Source organism: Festucalex cinctus, chromosome 19, assembly GCF_051991245.1.
Source record: "Festucalex cinctus isolate MCC-2025b chromosome 19, RoL_Fcin_1.0, whole genome shotgun sequence".
In the NCBI taxonomy this organism is placed as follows: Eukaryota; Metazoa; Chordata; class Actinopteri; order Syngnathiformes; family Syngnathidae; genus Festucalex; species Festucalex cinctus.
Window position 1 is genome coordinate 18,274,488 of NC_135429.1, and position 14,732 is coordinate 18,289,219.

General features: G+C 39.5%; 3 non-coding genes and 1 pseudogene across 3 annotated transcripts; 1 reads left to right on the plus strand and 3 right to left on the minus strand.

Moving 5' to 3' along the window:
* Window positions 1-14,732, plus strand: part of LOC144007798 (triple functional domain protein-like) — a 116,334-nt pseudogene that overhangs the window by 65,672 nt on the left and 35,930 nt on the right.
* LOC144008197 (U2 spliceosomal RNA) lies at window positions 9,239-9,429 on the minus strand. The gene has a single exon (XR_013280719.1). It is a non-coding gene; the product is annotated as a U2 spliceosomal RNA (small nuclear RNA).
* On the minus strand, window positions 10,298-10,462 carry LOC144008243 (U1 spliceosomal RNA). The gene has a single exon (XR_013280757.1). It is a non-coding gene; the product is annotated as a U1 spliceosomal RNA (small nuclear RNA).
* On the minus strand, window positions 13,429-13,593 carry LOC144008246 (U1 spliceosomal RNA). Its single transcript, XR_013280760.1, has one exon. It is a non-coding gene; the product is annotated as a U1 spliceosomal RNA (small nuclear RNA).

The window sequence follows — 14,732 nt, forward strand, 5'->3', positions numbered from 1 at the left end:
AACACACAAAATTCAAAACATCCAGAACATTTTACAACTGTAAAATATGCCAGGGAAAAAGCTTCTTTTTATCCTTATTTCGTTCTTTCCTTAAAAAACAGAGAATTTGTCTAAACACGGTGTTGCTATCAATTATTATATTCTTCATACTCATAACACACCTAGTTTTCCACAATATTACACAGACAACAGTTATAATAATTTGAAATAGTTCTTTATCTTTAGAAGGTATGTCATTTTCTATTAAGCCATACATAATAGTGATATAATTAACATCTATTTTAAGTCCAACATCTTTCATCAATGCCCAGACTTGCTGAGCTCTATGACAATCAATCAATAAATGTTGCTGTGTTTCATCCTCTGAACAATTACTCATGGGGCATTTTTTTGTCTTTACAAAGCATGACCACGAAACAATCGCGCGAGTCGGGAGCCTACCTACAGCAAACAACCATTTTATATCTTTCATCCCTTCTGGAATGATAGTATTTTTTTTATTTAAAATGCGGATAACTTCCGTGCATTGATTCCTGTCTAACAATTTAAAGTTAACCTCCCCACCAAATCGTGCATCATTTATTTTTTGAAAGATCATTTTACACGTTAGACCATTCCAATCTAATTTTAGGTGTTCATATTGGGCAATAAAATCTCCAAAAACTAATTTATATATAGGGCCCTGTCTAGCTCTTCCTATTCTTTTTTTCCAACACGATAAGTCGCCAATCCACGGAGGTTTCCTAGATATAGCTAGATGCATATTCTTTACGAAGGCAATTTGGAGTCTGCAGCCTAAATCCACCGCTCCAAGACCTCCAAAGTTCCTTCCTTTGAAAAGGAGCTCCCTTTTTGTAACCTCGCGTGTTGTTCCCCAGACCAAATTCACGCAAATCTTATTCATTTTAATAATTGTTTTGTGATCCGGGGGAAAGATATTAGCGAGGAATAAAACTTTAGACATTATATATGTTTTAATTATATTTATTCTTGATTTATAGGTTGTATTTTTATTTTCCCATTTCTGAGCTTCTTCTTTTATTACTCCAAGTTTATCCTGCCAATTTCTTTCATTACAATTCTCGTTACAAATAATTAGGCCCAGAATATTTATTTCTTGTTTAATTTGAATATTAATGCTTTTTTTTTCACTTTCATTTCCAACCCAAACACCTTTGGATTTAGAATGGTTCAACATGGCCCCTGATGCAGTTTCGTATAAATTTAAATGAGCCGTTAAAACATCCATCTCATGATTATCTTTAACAATGACAGTGATATCATCAGCGTAAGCAGTTGCTACGACCCTATGAGCATGTCCCACATATATACCGGTAATACGGTTATCCGAGTTAATATTATTAATCAAAGGACTCATAGCTAAAACATATAGGGCAGCACTCAGGGGGCAGCCCTGCTTCACACCCCTCTCCACGTCAAAACCATCTGTTAAAAACCCATTGACATTTATTTTTACATGTGATTTGACATATAGGCACCTAACCATCTTGACAAAATCTCGGGGGAAACCATAATGCTGCATGACTGTCCAGAGATAATCTCTCGATATGTAATCGAAAGCTTTCCTCTGGTCTAGGCCTACTATATAAAAGCCTTTCTCAGATATTGGTTTATAGGTGATTTCCCTTAAAATGGAGAGATTATCCCACATTAACCGTCCTTTAACGGCACATGTCTGTTCTTTTTCTATTATTTTATCAAGTATATCATTTAGTCTGTTCATTATTATTTTGGCTAATATTTTATAATCAATATTCATTATGGTCAGGTGTCTATAATTATTCACATCTGTTTCGTCTCCTTTTTTAAATAACAAGCACATTACGCCTTCATATAAAGTATCGCCCAAACATCCTCTTTCTAAATCCTCATTTACCATACTGGTAAATAAGTCTACAATATCATCCGCGAACAATTGATAGAATTCCGAGGGGAGGCCATCAAGGCCTGGGCTTTTATCAGTATTTAATTGTTTTATGGCTTGGATCACTTCATCCTTATGTATCTCACCAAGTAGAGAAGAGAAATCCACATCCTTATTTACAGGAATGTTTTTTAAAAAGATTTGCGTTGCTTCAGGCGCACAGTTTATTTCCTTGTAGGAAACTGTGCACAATTCCTTTATTGCGAAACGTTTCTCTTCTTCAGTGTATACTAAATTACCATTTTTATTCTTTATTGAGTGAATAAATTTACTTTGTTGCCGTTTCTTCATCATATTAATAATATATGTTGTGTTCCCTCTATCATCAGTATTAGCTTGCTTATGTATATTATAGAACAGTTCGTTATTCAAATCATCTATTTGTGATTTTATGTCTAACATCATATTATCTTCATCAATAGTCCTATTTTTATTTTGTGTTAGGTCAATATATTTATGTACTAATGTTGCATACTTTTCATTTTTAAGTTTATTTAATTCTTTACATTTAAATTTGAAGAAATCTTTCACCCTACACTTCAATATTTCCCATAATTTAATGTTTGAATTTGTTAAAACCTTTAACTGAGTTATTTTATTAAGTTCTTGTTTTAACTCAGCTATTATAGCTTTATTTTGAAGACATTGTATGTTTAGTTTCCAGTAGCCTCTATGAATAGAGGCCACAGTGGAGATGAGGGTGTTAACCAATAGATGATCAGTGAAATCACATAAGACAGTCGCGTACTTTAAAACTCTAAAATGTGAAGAAATATACACACGATCAATACGTGTTTTAGTTTTAGAATCACATCTTGTAAAATCATTTCCCATAGGCTTAATTTTTCTATAAACATCTATCAAATTAAAACTAAGACATGTGTCTCTCAACACTTTTCCCTCGTGACTCAGCTTAAAGGCAGCAGTGCCGACTCTATCCTTTTCCTCAGTTACAGTATTAAAATCTCAACATACGATCACTTTAACACCAACACATGATAACTCTCCAAGTTTCCGAAATATATGGACTTTCCCACTCTTATCCTGGGGGGTATACAGATTTATGATCCTATATTTCTCGCCTCTATAATAAAGGTCCAATAATAAAAGCCTTCCCGGAATAACGTCTCTCCTTCTATATATTTCTACATCGTGGGTTCTGAAAAATATTCCTACACCATCAGTATTGCTGTCACCAATAGATATTGCACATTTGCCCTTAGGCCACAATTTCATAACTCCATCCACATCAGTATTTGTTTTCAATCGAAGCTCTTGCAGACATAGTACATCAAAATCAGTTTTCATCAGATAGCCCATCTTATCTTGTCTGAACTTCTGTGATTGAATACCACGTACATTTAGTGTTGGTATTTTTAGACAGCTCATGATGTAAATAAAATGTATTTTAAGGAGTAGGCTTATCATCTAGGCGTTTTTCTTTATTTTTGGATGGACACTTCTTTCTTCGCTTTTTGGATGTCTTATCCTGAGTATCGCTTTTTGATACAAACATGGATGGTGCCGAAAACTCAGGAGTCGGAGAGAAGGAGCCTGAGTTGTTATCTAGAGGTGTACTAGCTCTCTGTGCCGCTGTCAAATGATCTTCACTTGACTGAGGACTAGGATTTTCGCTGGCACTCTCTGATTTCTGAGCATCATGATCACCAACACTTTCATTAATTATCAGACTATACTCGCTTTCATTGCCTGAACTCGTTTCATTAGTGAAGGAGGAAGAATCGTCAATTGCAGGAGGTGGCTCAGACGATGAAGATTGAGCTTGGAGAACCGGTGACGGCTGACGCTTACCAGCACCGCTGGGTGGACGAACAGCCAGATGTTGATCTGGAAGAGCAGAAGCAGTCAAAGGCATGTCCCGAAGGGAAGAAACACGAGGCTGCTCCTCATCCTGCTGGCGTGCCGGCTGGACGCCGCGCTGATGTTGATGCCTGTCTGGAAGCTGAGGAGGAGCGCCATCGTGAACACCAGATGGCTGCTGGAGACCGTGGAGCTGGCCGCGAAGGTGCTGCCGATGTTGAGCCCCATCATGGAAGGCAGGAGGCTGAGGACGATCCGCAGAGTGATGTCGATGCCCGTCGCGGGAAGCTGCTGGTTGAAGACCATCCGCGGACTGGACTCGGGAACGCTGGAGCTGCTGTGTCTGCTGCGAAGTCACGTGCTGAGAAGGCTCAGGATGGCCCTGAGCCTGTGACTGCTGCTGTTGGTCAGCTACGAGGGAGCCAGAAGACTGCCGGAGAGTAGCTGGTTGTGCACGAGAAGCTCGCTGCTGCTGCTGCTTGATCTTGTTGGCATACGAATCCGGGCAGGTGAAAAATGTGTGGCCATTTTCACCACATAGGCTGCACAAGCTGTGTGAAGTGCAATTTTTGGCCCTGTGACCCAGGCCGCCACACCTCCAACACTTGACCGTTGGACATTGTTTCACTTGGTGGTCAGCAGAGCCGCAGATGAAGCAAGTGACAGATTGACCAGGATAAATGATACGTCCATTGTATGGGCCAAGAGAGATAGAATTGGGAATTGTAAGTAAGTGTCCTTTAGTATCTTTCTTAATTCGGACTTTGTATTTGCGAATGCCATACCAGATGCCAAATCTATCTAGAGGCTTGTATACTGGCTGTATTATCTTACAATATCTTTGCAGATATATCTCCACGTCGTGATCAGGAATACGTCCAGTCCAAAACTTTACTACCAAAGTAGTCACATCCATCTGGATGGATGACTCAATAGTCCAAACTTTCCATTTGTCTTCCTCTGCTCTAGCAGCTTGTGCATCAAGGAAGCGCCTCAAAGACGCCTCACTTACAAAACACAGTTCAAAGTCAACTCTATTGGGTAGAGCGATGAAAGAGTAAACGTCTCTTACGTCTATCCAACAGGATTCAAAAAGGAGGGATTCACCGACAAAATCTCGGCTAGGGGGATCCCCTTCGCCGGTAAATTTGAGACGGGCCCAAAACTGGCCGAATTTGGAGGAAAAAGGCGGTGTCGGCTCACTCGGAGCCATAACGGCACCTTGCCCAATAAGGGCACGCTTACTTGGCGTGAAGTTGGCACTCTAACCGGTGGTTTTGCCTCTTCCGCTCATCTTGCTCGAAATCGTTCCCAATTGCCAGGGCCGGCCCAGGCTATAGGTGAGCTAGGCGGTCGCCTAGGGCGCCATCTTGTGGAGGGGGCGCCAAATTGCAGAAAGGAAAAAAAATAAAATTTTAAAAACACAAACACAAAAAGCCCTCCCCCCTCTCGTGTTTTATAGCATAAAATGTTATATAGCAAATATATTTTATTGAGTTCCTTTTTTTTTTTTATTACTTCTATTTCAAATAAATGACTGTGAGTTCACGACCTGCTGTCCTGGCGCCCTGAACCTGACCCGCTGCTGCCGCTTACAATGAATGAAAGGTAGGGGGAGGGGTCGTATATCATCTCAGAGTGTAGTGGCAGCACTTTAGAAAGATAGATAGATGGTTGGCACACTTGTGTTGTTTATACATTGACATCGACAACAATGAAAAGGTCCAAGCCTTCACGTGCTGCATTAAGAAAGCGGCGAAAGGAGGAGGAGGAAAAACGGGCCCAGGGTCGAGGTATGTATGTCAGTCAATCATCATTGTTTATAAAATAAACACGAAAATAGTGTTAGCTTCTTAGCTTGCTTGTAACTTGTTTACTGCACCATTACATCCATGCTAGTAGCTACTTTGCACACAAGAGTGGGGCAACGCTTGCTGAGTTTAAACTAAAACAGCCAGTAAGTCCAGATACCTGCAAATGGATTTGCACAAGTCATTGTTTCACATAACCACATTAATTTATTAATTTATTGAAAATAAGAATTATGTGCTGGTTTAATGTAAACATCGATATAGTAAATGCATTTTTTTTTTTAACTAGATGCACTGAGAAAATATTTGCAGCCACAACAAGCACCTGCAGAAGCTGTGGTAAACAATCCTTCAGTGTCATCTTCACCAAAGGCTACTGAATGTAAGTGCATGGATGGTGCATTTAATACATACAGCCATAATTTCTGACATTGTATTCTATCATAATGCAAATGGATTTGTTTTCCCTGCTTTAACACCAAAATAATTTGAAGTGATGTATTTTGTTTCATGTACAGCTGAAGCAACAGCCAGTCAAGCACCAATCAGCAGTACTTTGAGTGACACAAAGCTCGATCTTCTAGATCCAGGTGACTATTTCAGTTATATCAGCTATTGCTGCATCATGTACAGTGCTCAGCATATATGAGTATACCACCTTTGAAAAATGTAAAGATTTTGTTCAATATCTCCCCGCGACCCTTGTGAGGAATAAGCGGTCAAGAAAATGGATGGATGGATGGATGTTCAATATCTCAATAAACATAAGAACAATTTCCAAAATATTGACAAAATGTTTTCTGTAGAATACGCACTTGACTCACAACATGAAAGTAAGGTTGTAATAGGATGCATAGATTACAAAATCTTCAATTTAATCAAATTAACTAATGCAAAAAAAAAAAAAAGCAACCCACAACAAAAACGACTACATCTAGTATTTTCTATGAGCTCCATGACTGTTATGGGTAGCAACATGTCTGCTAGGCCTGGAATTAACAAGCCTTTTTCTCGGGGTCTATTTATTTGTGCAATATGTACTCTAATTAATAAATAAAAAAAATAATAAAAAAAAACTCTTAGCAGAGATGCAGTCATTTCTTACCTGGCCAAAATCCAATATGTCAAGCATGGAACTTTTAGTTTTTCTAGAGGAGAAAAAACTTAGAGAAATCTATCCCAACATGTGGGTAGCACTCAGAGTGGCCGCTACCATACCAGTGACTGTAACATCAGCTGAGAGATGCTTTTCCAAGCTTAAACTAATAAAAAACTATTTAAGGTCTACCATGTCACAAGAACGGCTAACTCGACTAGCACTTATCAGCATCAATCAAGAAATATCCAGGCAGCTATCCTTTGACGCACCAATTGATGCCTTTGCTGCAAGGAGGTCCCGGCGTGCACTATTTTAAGTATTTGCCATTATGTTCCTAAGTTATTTACTGAAGTTTTTTTGCACACTATTCACATTATCTGTGAATCACCTTATTGCCAAAGTTTTACGATATATCAAAGTTTGTATATTGATACATTTACTATTTTTTGTATCTTACACAATTATTAATGTACATAGTGAAAACATTTTGAGGTTTTAAATACTGTAATTTTGCAAAATTGCAATAAAAAGTTGCATTGCATTGTACTTCTGTTATTTTTCTTATTTTTATTTGTTTGTGGAATTTGGTATTTATTGTGTGGTGTGCTATTAAATATAATATATCTATAATTTTTTTTTGTGTGTGTTTTTTTTTTTATGGGATTGGGGGGGGGGGGTGTTACCATGTACATTTTCGCATAGGGTACCAAGTCATCCTGCTCCAATGCATTTTCCTGACTGACAGATGAAGCGGGTTTTTGGAGGGAACTTTATGCTTGAATTCACGCTAACGTAGGCGTTAAAAGATCATTCACTTATGGATGTCGTCAGTGGATGATGATAATATAATAAGCGAAGTGCGCATCTCGAATTCAAGGTGCATTATGGGTAGCGGCGTGGTGCATTGTGGGTAGGCTAAACTACTAAACGGTCATTGAAAATGAATTGGATCCGATGGAATTGGCTCTGAAAGAAACGTTTCAACGGCTGGAAAGTTGCAGTTTTTTTTTATTAACATGCATAGCATGTGGTTTACTGACATCGGGGAAGTTGACTTGCAAGCTTAATAGTGTACAGTTAGGCAAAGATTGTCACCACTCTAATCTCCGCCATTCAAATTGATAGGGTAGTTGGTAGCCTCGTTTATTCCCTGGCGCATGTGCAAATTTAATGCGCACTTCGCTTATTGACATAATCATCCACCTATGTAGGAAACAGCGCGATGAGAAGCAAGAGCAAGTGTGGAGCGACACCTACTGGAGACGTGAGTGTAAAAAAAAAAAAAATTGTGAAGCAGACATTGACAGTCTAAAAATCTTATAAAACTCAATATGGATTTAAAGCTACTATATGGAGGGTTTCCCTAAAAAATATCTTAACAATAGCCTTTTTATTTGACCATTTATGACTACAACATATTCTAATTAGTAGATCAACATCTTCTCTGTTCACAATGGGTACTCCGACAAGCCTCTGGCCAATATTATTTCGGAAGCGTCCGGTCCGAATCCTTCGAATTTCCCGCCCTCTGTCTGCAGGATGTGACGTCATTCGCGTCATCGTCAGTTGTTTCCTGTAGTCACGAAGACGGAACTAGTACAGATTTTCGCTGCCCCAGACACCCGCTGTTACTCCGCGGAAGGCTGCTTAAAAAAAGTGAAAACAATGTCAAGTGCCACGAAAAAAAATCTAAACTTGATAGTGACCGATGCCGGGCAAGAACGTGAGTGAACATCAGTTTGACTTTTCAGCGGTGGACAGAGTTGAGCTCTCACTTGGATTAGAAAAGTGATTCACAGCTGGCTTTCTTTCTACTCGAAAAGGTAAGAAGCGAGTATCTTGAAATTTAGGAAAAAAAAGTGTTGTTCTCAAATAGCAGTAACCTCAAGCTAAATCACTTCTCGGTCGTAACTAGGGGTGAAAGTAAGTAGACGGCAACATTTAGCGTGAAAGGGGCGGCAAAGTTGAATGTAATAGAAAAGAATGACTTTATGAAGAACAGACGTTCCATTCCGCGGCGTTTCAATCAGGCTAAATGTCGCCTTATTTTCCTCCGTGACAACAACCTATTGTAGCTACATTATGCTAGCGGAGTGTGAACGGTACTACTGTATGATAATAACATTCACGGCCGTATCATACCAAGCAGTGAATGGGTCTATATTGTGTTTTTCACAATCGTCAATTTCCATAAATGACAGCCCACCTTTCGGCTCATGCACAATGACGCTAGCCTGGGGACGACATACACTAATAATGACTAGAATCAGGTCGACGTCCGTCGAGCGGGGTGACTACAATATGTAACTGCATATTGACGTTGGAATGAGGTCCAATTAATTAACGTAATTTGCACATCGTTTTGGAGTACAGTACAAAACTGGTCTTCGACCGACTAATGCAATATGATCTGCACTATGGATATAGAGGTGCATCAAGTTTCAGTTTTCGACGTGCGCGTGCACAAACGGGGCTACGTACGTGCCAAAATACTGAAATGACGGGGATCGTAATTGGTAGAATAGATAAGTAAATGATAAATACCTTTACTTTCACTTTGTCATGAGGTGCACCGTTCCTGGAAATACTGCAATATCAGATCGATGCGTGGAGTGGACGGAGCAAGCCCCTATTCCATCTTCATGTTCCAAAAAACAATTTAATATATGGTCCCCGGATAGGGGACGTATCAGATATTAAACTGATATGAACAGATACTACACTTGATCTTAGCCAAAAGGTCGAGAAGCGATACCAACACAGTCAAAGGGGCGAGGTCTTAATTCCAGAGACTACAACCTTAAGTTACGGTTGCTCATATCGCCTAATTATAATGTCACGTGTCAGAAATGTCAAACAATAATGCGCCCTTTAAGAGACTTCTCGGTTACATTCTTCCTGCACCAATTGACATGCGCATTCTGATCCCAGTGTTCAGTACGCGGAAGGAGCAGCCAGAGTTAGACGACCGTATCAGACTTCCATGTTAACTCGCTTGTTGTGCGTAATTGACGCTGTAAGTATAATAACTAGTTCTTCATAGTTCTCTGGACCATTTGTCAATTCTAAGTCGAGCTAACCCATGTAGAACGCCCGAATTCTGCCTTTATTTACATTTTACCGTGGCCGCCATTATCCACGCTGTCGTTTGTAGTCTCTTATGTGGTCTTTGGCGCGCCCTTGTGGATATTTCGTGTAAACACACTGCACCACAAGCAATAGTGTTCTGCCTTATTTAAGTGTACAAATAAGATTGTAAAATTCTTTTGTGCCATTGATATATTTTGTTATTACTTGAAACAATTGATATTGTTTAGTGCGATGCCTCAATGGACCTCATTGTATGTTTACATTTATTTGTTTGTTCTAGAAAACCACAACTTCACAACTTCATTACAATTTATCACCATCACGACATCAGACTTTAATACCATCAACAAATCCATGTTCTGCCATCATTGTGATTTGTGAAGGTGTTCAGTCAGATTGTTCTTGTATGTTTTGTGCACGTGGTTCACCTCGACCCAATAGACGGTAATAAACTGAACTCACTCTCATTGCAAGTGTCAGAAGTCCAGCACCAAAATTAGCTTCCCTATTTTTTTTTTTAAACAAATTTATCAGGGGATAGCGCGAACGCAGTCCCCCACTACCACAAATTATGCAGTCGAGATTCCCACATTTGAGGAATTCGCAGGGGTCAGCACAACCGGAGTGCAATAGCTGAGCCTCACCCTGGGGGAACCACCTTCTTGATCATGGTATCTCCCCCTGCCAGGTAAGTATGAGTTGGATACGACGCCAGCGCGATTGTCATTCACGCGCACACTATGTGAAGTGACGGTTTCCTAACACGTGAAATTGTGAACCACAATACACACGCATCGGAATACAAGGACGTTTCTGAAGAATAAAGTAAGTCCTCATCACTGTCTGTTGGTCGTAACAATTTGCCCAGCTAACAGCAGAAAGTCCCATGTTATATTGTTTAATAATTACTCTACAATGCATGATGTGATTTTCCTGGCTGGGCGATGAAGCGGGTTTTTGGAGGGAACTTTATACTTCAATTCACGCTAACTGTACAAAAGGCTCCTAGAAATAGTGTATTATTGTTGAGTGTTTATTTACATGAATCAGAACTTTGTTTGTATTGTTGTGCCTCCCCATGGCATGTGACTACGCGATTACGTATGACGATGTGTCGGGCGTGCATGCGCAGTTCAGTTCAGTAGAGAGCAGTGTTGCCACAGTTACCTTGAAAAACTAACTTAGTTACTTTACTGATTACTTGGTTTTAAAAGTAACTAATTTGCGTTACTGATTACTTGATTTTAAAAGTAACTAAGTTAGATGAAAAGTTACTTTTTTAGTTACTTTCAGCAGCTGCCGATAACACCATCTCAACATAAAAATAATGCAGTAGAAACGGAGTTCCAAATACTTTATTGAAAGTGCATTTTTAACATGAAAATAAAGGGTTTTTTTTTTAATGAAAAACAAAATAGGCAGTCTCTCTTGACTTCTTGTAACGTAAATACTTTTTATAAAACAAAAAATAAAAATCTCTCCAGGTTGAAAATGAAAATCCCCTAAATTCCTCTATTGTTTGTTTGTTCCGCTATTCCAGTGTGTACACATGTATCAGTTTAAATATTTATTAGTAGTTATTGACAGTTATAATTGTTTTTTGGTTTGTTTGTTTTTTCTCTTCAAAATAAGGATCAGGAAAACAAAAGGTTGATAATTTAATGTTAAATATAAATATTTAACCTTTAGACAGACACCAACACAATTAAACAGAATATTTGCACATTGTGAAGTATTTCAGAAACATAAATTTAAGACATGAAATAAACCTACCGTCCAGCCAAAAGAAATATGAAGCCACCTTATGGAACAATAAATCTATCAAACACATTTTAACCACTTAATATATGCAAAAATATTTCCAAAAGTTCTTTTCCCTTTTTAATCAACAATTTTTGTATTTAACAATTGTTTTTTCTTTTGTCATCACTTTCATTTTTGGTGAATGTATGACATCTTTTTGTTTTTTTAATCTGAGACACGATGATGACCACAGAATCACTACTGTTTATATTTTGTTTTTTGGGCTGTCGTAATCGCGGGCACGTCTCAGTTCTCCTATCTGCTGCTCATGCTAGTTGTAGACATTGACAGGGAGCCACAAACTGAGAAATGAGATACTTGCAGTGTGCTTTTAGCTTAGCTGGTGTGTTGGCTGTGGGACATACCTGTGTCGTTTGAATCCATGCATTGGATCGTCACGGGAGTTATTCTTTTTGGCTCGCGCGCAGTACCAACGCCGGCCCGGGACATACAAGTGCACCGAGAGGACTCGATAGCCATGGGAAATACCGAGATGTACGGCACCGGCTTCTGCTAACTGTCTCCATTTGTATGTTGTCACTCGTTGCGCGCGCGCGCGCCGTGTCGCGAGCACGGAAACACGGAAGTAGCTTGAATGGTGATGCTACTGAAATGTAAACAAAACAAGTAGAGCACGACGCAGAACTCTTGCTATTGTTATGAAAACCATAAAGCCTCACTCGCAACCGATACGGTCGTTTAGCTCCCCTTGACGAACGATGGTTCGGTCGAATCGTTTTTTTGTTCCACCCCTACTGAAAACGTAACTTGTCTGACGTCACTCCCCCTGGCGAGAGGGCGGAGACGACCTCATCCCATAATTCTTCACGGACCAGTTGAGGATGGAAATAAATTATTTTTTTTACCACTTTTATGGTCCATAATGCACACTTTTTTTGTTGTGTTGTGTGCCTGTTGGTTAATAAAACTAGTAGTAAAAGTATCATCACTTTTGTTTTGAATGTGCAAACCATTCATGACCAGACCATGGCTGAATTCAGTGTGGTGATCAATGACTTCTGCCTCATCTTCATAGTTTGCAGTAGTTGTTTGTGATTGTTACAACAGTGAGATAGTTTGCCTTCTTCATGAAAATGTGGAGTAACGCATTGATTCTCTGGACAGTAACTTTAGCATTGATTCTCTGGACAGTAACTTTAATCAGACTACTTTGTAGAATAAAGTAACGCGTTAGACTATTAGTTACTTTAGAAAGCAACTTTTTTGAGTAACGCGTTACTTAGGTTACTCAAAAAAGTTGCTAATAACTAGTTCTTCATAGTTCTCTGGACCATTTGTCAATTCTAAGTCGAGCTTACCCATGTAGAACGCCCGAATTCTGCCTTTATTTACATTTTACCGTGGCCGCCATTATCCACGCTGTCGTTTGTAGTCTCTTATGTGGTCTTTGGCGCGCCCTTGTGGATATTTCGTGTAAACACACTGCACCACAAGCAATAGTGTTCTGCCTTATTTAAGTGTACAAATAAGATTGTAAAATTCTTTTGTGCCATTGATATATTTTGTTATTACTTGAAACAATTTATATTGTTTAGTGCGATGCCTCAATGGACCTCATTGTATGTTTACATTTATTTGTTTGTTCTAGAAAACCACAACTTCATTACAATTTATCACCATCACGACATCAGACTTTAATACCATCAACAATCAACAAATCCATGTTCTGCCATCATTGTGATTTGTGAAGGTGTTCAGTCAGATTGTGCTTGTATGTTTTGTGCACGTGGTTCACCTCGACCCAATAGACGGTAATAAACTGAACTCACTCTCATTGCAAGTGTCAGAAGTCCAGCACCAAAATTAGCTTCCCTATTTTTTTTTTTAAACAAATTTATCAGGGGATAGCGCGAACGCAGTCGCCCACTACCACAAATTATGCAGTCGAGATTCCCACATTTGGGGAATTCGCAGGGGTCAGCACAACCGGAGTGCAATGGCTGAGCCTCACCCTGGGGGAACCACCTTCTTGATCATGGTATCTCCCCCTGCCAGGTAAGTATGAGTTGGATACGACGCCAGCGCGATTGTCATTCACGCGCACACTATGTGAAGTGACGGTTTCCTAACACGTGAAATTGTGAACCACAATACACACGCATCGGAATACAAGGACGTTTCTGAAGAATAAAGTAAGTCCTCATCACTGTCTGTTGGTCGTAACAATTAGCCCAGCTAACAGCAGAAAGTCCCATGTTATATTGTTTAATAATTACTCTACAATGCATGATGTGATTTTCCTGGCTGAGCGATGAAGCGGGTTTTTGGAGGGAACTTTATACTTCAATTCACGCTAACGTAGGAGTTAAAAGATCATTCACTTATGGTTGTCGTCAGTGGATGATGATAATAATCATCATCCACCTATGTAGGAAACGATGAGTCGCGAGAGCCAGTGTGGAGCGACACCTACTGGAGACGTGAGTGTAAAAAAAATCAATTTGTGAAGCAGACATTGACAGTTCAAAAATCTTATAAAACTCAATATGGATTTAATATTGGGAAGATGAAACATCTCAGTCAATGTGCATCATTTAAGACTAATTTAAATTGAGAGTAATGAACAGAAAGTGGAGATATTTACAGGAAAATAAATTGAAGGCAGGCAGCTACAACGCGTCGTCATACACAAGCAATTTGATAATTAACATAACATTAAACTGCGCCCATTCACACGGTAAAACATGCAACGTTTCGAATTGGAATAAAACAGACAAATTACCCGACTACATCAAAACAATAAACATAACTTCCCCTCCCCCACCCCCACTGATGTGGAGCTGTCTGTCAGCTGGGCGAAAGCTTGACACCGCGGCGCTTCCTGAAACCACATTTTTGTAATGCGGCACTTTACATTATCAGTAACGCTAACGGCGTTGTAACGATAGGAACAGTAATTAATGTGATTGCTCCGTTAGTGAAAAAGCAACGCAGTTTCTAACGCCGTTATATTTAAACTTCGTTATTCCCAACACTGCTCACAAGCACACTTAGGGACAATTGGGAGCGCCCAATTAACCTGCCGTGCATGTCTTTGGAATGTGGGAGGAGACCGGAGTACCCGGAGAAGACCCACGCGTGCACAACGTACATAAATGACGGAGATAAGACTGGTGGAGTAGATACTTCCGGTTAAACAAAC